The sequence below is a fragment of the Hydra vulgaris genome, chromosome 14, assembly GCF_038396675.1.
Source record: "Hydra vulgaris chromosome 14, alternate assembly HydraT2T_AEP".
Classification (NCBI taxonomy): domain Eukaryota; kingdom Metazoa; phylum Cnidaria; class Hydrozoa; order Anthoathecata; family Hydridae; genus Hydra; species Hydra vulgaris.
Window position 1 is genome coordinate 3,807,192 of NC_088933.1, and position 6,560 is coordinate 3,813,751.

Consider the following 6,560-nt stretch of genomic DNA (forward strand, 5'->3'; position numbering starts at 1 on the left):
TTAGTCAAATCAGCGGTTTCTTTGCAGGGCGTCGAGAAAACAATCCGGCTTCAACAGCACGTCGTCTGATTGTTCGGTCCAATACAGGCAGCTCTAATTGCTTTTGTATCTCGACTGATGATATCCAGGAACCCTTCTTGACGGATCTGACGATCATAAAATCCTCTCTAGAAGTGGTGGAACGCGGTCTTCCACCTTTGTTATCTGCTGCCAACTTTCCCGAAGAACGATATTTGGAACATAGTCTTGATACGGCTCATTTTTTCACGCGATATTTATCACAAATACTTTTTTGTGACATTCCACTTACGTAATCGCCAATAATTTTCTTTCTTAGTTCCAATCCAAGACTGTCTGGAGCCATTTTTGCACTTGAAGTTATAAAAATAAATAATCACGCTTCTCAAGGCTTACCGTGTTACATTTACCTTGTGATGATACAATAATGCTCTGTGGAATACAAGGTTGGATGTGGACTGTATTGATGTAATGAAACACTTGTTGTATTTCACTTCTTGTATTGATGTTCTTCGATAAAACACTTTGATAAAACTCACTTCAATAAACTTTCTTGATAATACTGACTAATTGACTTTCATATACTGACTGAATTACATGTCGATTTACATGTCTCTTATATAGTGAAATTCTGCCTGTGTGCTGTCACCTGTCAGCTGATTGCTCATGTCATGGCATGCTATGACTCCAGACTCCTGAACTGATTGCTGTGGTAGTATAGTTCGTTTCGTTTTTCAGACATGTAAAATTAGGAACACTTTTTAGCATTGTTCGATGTTGGTTGCAAATGTTTTGTCCAATACTGTATATATATATGTATGTATATATATATATATATATATATATATATATATATATATATATATATATATATATATATATATATATATATATATATATATATATACAGTTGCAAAAAATAAAATAGCACTACTAAGCGTATTTTCTTTTTTGTTAAGAAAACACCATGCAAAATAAAATTTACTTTATAGCTTTGCTGTTTAAAATATTAGCTAACATGTTTATTTTCTAAAACAAATCCTTTTGGGAAAAAAACTGCTTAGTGTTGCTCGATTTTAATGAAAAATGTAAATTCTGACCGAGCACCACACACTCTTTTGTAAAATACTCTAATAAAGGTAAAAATAATTGTGAAAATAGCAAGCGTTGGTTTTTTTTTTTTGCTGTTTTATTCGTTTATGTTAGTGTATATTAGTAGGAGACATTTACATATAAAAATGGGACGCGGAAAGCATTGTAGTGCAGAAAAACGAGAACTGATCCGAAAGTTGATATCAGCAGGGAAATCTTATAGAGAAGTTGGTCGTTTAGTTGAGTGTTCCAATAAAATGATAAGAAATGCCATAAAATATCAAGAAAAACTTGAAACACGTGGTCGGAAACGTTCTATTTCAACATTGCTGGCCAATCGCTTAGTCCGACAGGCTAAAAAGGAACCTTTTAAAACAGCTACCGAGCTGAAAAAGGACTTTATCATCGATGCAACAGTATAAAAAGTTCGGAGTTGTCTGCGAGTTAATGGATTAAATGCCTGTAGCCCCAGAAAAGTTCCACTTCTAAGTGCTAGACATCACTCAAATTAACCACTCGAAAAATTGAGGAATGTTTTATGGACAGACGAAAATAAGATTGTGCTTTATGGTGGAAAAGGCTTTCGGGCGTATGTCAGAAGACCGCCGAATGCAGAATACAATCCAAAATATACCATCAAAACTATTAAACATGGAGGTTGTAACATAATGATATGGGCATGCTTTTCTTATTACGGAGTAGGGCCCATTCATCACATTACTACTATTATGGACCAACACGTTTATGCTGATATATTGGATAAAGTGATGTTGCCGTATGCAGACTATAAAATGCCGTTGTCCTGGGTGTTCCAACAGGACAATAACCAAAAGCACACTAACAAGAAGGCGAAGAATTGGTTTGAGGAGCATAAAGTGAACGTTATGGAGTGGCTAGCACAGTCGCCAGATCTTAAGCCAATCGAGAATTTGTAGGCTGACGTAAAGGAGGTGGTTGCTTCTGCCAAACCCATCACGAAGGAGTCACTTTGGAACGTAGTTAAGGAGACATTATTGGTTAGTTAAGGAGACATTATATGGAGCGACATTCCGCTAAAGCGATGTCAGGACTTGGTTAACTCGATGCCAAGACGTTGTGTAGCCGTCATTGCCAATAAAGGTCACGCTACAAAATACTGATATGTTAAGAAATAACTAATATTTATTGTAAAATGTTTAAAACAATTGATCTCATAATATTTCCTCATTTTAAATTACACATTAAAGCTGTGGTGCTATTATTTTTTTCGCGTTTTATTTGATTTTTTTTGAATTTTTGTTTAATAAATGAATACTATATATTAAAACTTGTATATTTTGTTTTTTATAAAAATTATAAGCCATTTTACTTTTAAATATGTATTTAAAAGATTTTCAAACTATCAAAAATAGTTAAAAATTCTAATTTCAATCAATTTTTGGTGGTGGTGCTATTTTATTTTTCGCAGTTTATATATATATATATATATATATATATATATATATATATATATATTAGAAGTATGACAATTTTTCAACCCTGTATCCCCATACTCAATTTAGTGGAGTTTTTATGCAAAAAACAAAAAAATTTATTAAAATTTGGAGTTTTTATGCAAAAACCAAACATTTATACTATATCTCAAAAAAGTTCACCCCCCATTTAAAAACAAGATTTATGGAATATAAGAAATGTAATTTTGCAACACATGTTCCAGTACTTTATAGAAAACCAATAAACATGAATAATTAAAATTATTTTACAGTGTATTTGACAATAAGTATTTAATATTAAGTTTTTCTATGCTATGACATAAAGGCACTAAATCTTGCATCACTTTTACTGCATGTTCTGCACATATATTTGACCCTTGTGTTGGAATTGGTGTTGGCTCTGTGGACCAAAATGTCTTCAACAATTTTAATGCTTTTGGATGCTCATTGCATGCTTCTAATAGATGAACAAAATTTGCAGGATTGAAGTAGTGATCACCAAACCATATATCACCCCATGAACCACAGATGAAGTTGCATGCTGCTTGAGCAGATTTCGATTCTTGATATTAAAATGTAAGCAAGTAGAACAAAAATTACTCTCAAGTTCCATCTTGAACTGCTTATAGCAGGAAGTGATTTGAAATTCACTTTTGGAAAGGTACCTGTGCTTTTGAACTTTTTATAACAAGCTATTAAGTGGTACAGGTCATGTCATCTCGCCAAGTGACAAGTCCATGTCATCTCGCCAGCGTATCCAATTCACTTTTGTCAAGAATCTCCGGTATTCTAAAGTAATAACTTCAGGTTCTTGTACTCTTGCCGTAATCTTGTCACATATGGGTAATGAAGATTTGGTTTTGTTGTTGATCTTTCAAAAAGATCATTCATGACATGTAAAATATGGCGGTGGCATCCTAAAAAAGAAGGTTTTTCTAGTCCAATGGTTTTGAAATGTTTCTGTAACAGTGTTACTACACCACTTCTTGTTCCGATATTTACATATGTTGTATCAGATACAACCATTTTTATGGCTAGCCACAGCTCATATTCATCCAACACAAGTTTTATCCCATTAAATATTGTTTCACCTTTTCCATTCATCAGCTCAAGAACAGCAAGTCTAACCTCTCTCTTTTCATATTTAAAAACAACTACTTGATGTTCCATTTTCTCTATGTGTTTTCCATCAAAGTGTAAAGACCGCTTTTCATTTTTTAAGTTCTCCATATAATTTGCTTTCAACCTTTCTCCTTCTTTCCCGACATCTTTGTAGACACCACTATGAGTTGGAGTAGGAATAGAAATTCCATTTTTTGATAAAGTTTTGCAGACTTTATGTGCTTTTTTGGTACTAATCTTTGCAGAAATCACCAAATTTACAGACAAATTTGTTTTTTGTCTTTTAGATGATGATGATGATGACAAACTTTCGACATCTTTAGCTTCAGTAGCACTGCTGGAACACTGCTCTTCAGTTACTGAATAACCTCCTTCACTAGCTCATTCAAGGAAATCTCAGTCTTGGCTGATTTGTTTCTTGAACATTTGGTTCTTTATCAACACCAGTTTTCTTGGATGAACACCTTCAGTATTTTTAATTGTGGAACAATATCCAACTCTTCCATTTATTGACATTTGCAGACCATAAAACTATTTATCTTCCTGACACAACCACTTACCTTTCTCATCAGTTTTGTTAAACAATCGGGTAAAATTTTTAGTTCCAGGTTTTCGACTATTTTTGTCAAGTGTTTTCAATACATTTTCTATTTTTCTTTCTGATGGTGATTTACCTTGTAAAATTGGTATATTCAGCTTTCTCCATATTAGTTCAATTTCTTTAGCCAACTCTCTCCTTTCTGTTTTTTACATTTGATGAGAAACTTTTAAATTAATCAATAATATGCTGTTCTGAAGACATTTTATTCATTTCATTAATACTTTTAACAATAGCACATATTCTTGAAGTCTTAGCTTTTTCAAATCTCACTAAATTTGATTCCCAAACTTTCTTATTCTTGTCTGAAGCAAGACCATTTTTAGCAATTTTTGTATGTCTATTACGTTATTTATAACTTATTAGGATAACATTAAAGAGATAGGAAAAATTATTTTCAGCTTGGGAGTAATCTTTTTCAAAAATTAACATTAAAAACTTATATTTTCTGTTTATAAATATAACTTCTCCACTCATGGTGACAGGGTAATTAAAAATTCTTAAAAAAATTTTTTAGTCATACCCCTAATATATATATATATATATATATATATATATATATATATATATATATATATATATATATATATATATATATATATATATATACATAGGGGAAGTGGGGGCATAACTGCATATGGAGGCACAACCGTTTTTTAACATTTCCCTTTGAAAAATGTTACCGAATATGGCAAAAAACATACCACGCGTTAGGTAAACAGTTTCCTTTATTTCTCTTATGTCAAAAGGACTGCCTGTTACGTTTCTGAGAAGTTGTGCATAATAATGTTTATTTTGATAAAAATGTTATATTTACATCATATTTTTCCAGACCTTTCTTGTGAGGATTAAGCAATATTTGATTTTATTGTTAAAGGTATGTGTTATCAGCGTTATTTCATCAAGTGAAAACCATTTATGATATCAACATAACATAATTAGGAAGCTATAAAATTGTATTCTTTCTAAAAACTGTTCTCTAGGGCAGAACCGCATACTTTTGATAATTATTAAGTTAGGTAATTAAGAATAACAATAATTGTAATCGTGACACTTGAATGCATTCATGTAAAACCTTGAATAGAAATAGTTTTGTTTTGAGATGTTGGAAGTAGGTTTCGCGTTTTTTTATTTAGTTTTTATAAATGAGTTTTTGATTAAAATATAAAGCTAAGAATATATTGAATGAGAAAACTCAGACTGTAAATACAAAGAATGCCTACACAGTATGCAAACGTGCAACAAAATCAGCAAATAATCCAAACTGTGATAATTGTGAAGAAAATGTACCAAGAAAAACACTGAGCGTTTCGTAGCGAAAAGCCTGTTGCACCAATAACAGGAGTCGTCCTATGAGTCAAATAATTACCACTAGAATTAACTGTTTTTTTATTCTGAGTCCACATCTTCACTTACAATTTTTACTTTTGACTTGGCCCTATTTAGTTTACATTTATAATCAAAATATCTTTTATATCAACTTCATTTTTCAGGAGATTTAATGTCATGTAGTAAAGCATTTGCAAGAGGTGCACCTAGGTTTGACGAACACTCGTTTCTGACTAGTTTCATTGCATTGGAAGTTTAGCCAAGTTGTATTTTATAATAGGATTATTTATTTGTTTCCATTTACCTCCATCCTAAAAAAAGTTAATAAAATAAAATGCTTTCTATATTATCTACTACAAATATTTCATGTAGTTATAAAACATTTACCGCCGTATTGGATAAACCACTTGTTCCTTCAATTAAGTTTACATGTGGTGTGAGGGATTCATCTTCATCAACTAACATTTCGGATATTTTTTGTCGTTCTTTATTAAGTCTTTGAATCCTTTTGAAAGATGCTCCGTTAACGGTTGATATACACCTTTTTGATCAATTTTTTCCCTCTGATCACGAAGATAAGTTCTGTCTTCAACACTCTAAAAAACATTGTGTTAAAACAACACAAGCTTGTGTGTTTCGCAACACAAAACTTTTGTCATATATGAACAACACAAGATGATGTTAATTCAACATAATGCCTTGTGTTAAAAAAACAACACAAGGCATTGTGTAGAAATTTAATCATTATCTTGCATTTTATCGCAAAGTTAATTTTTGGCTTATTTCTAGATCATAATTCTCGTTTTAAGACGTATTCCATACTGCGCAATCTTGAACTAAATTACTAAAAAAAGCCGCGATGATTCTTAATTCAAGTTATAAATTATGATAGAGTTATAATTTCATTTTATTGAAAACTTTGTTAAGAA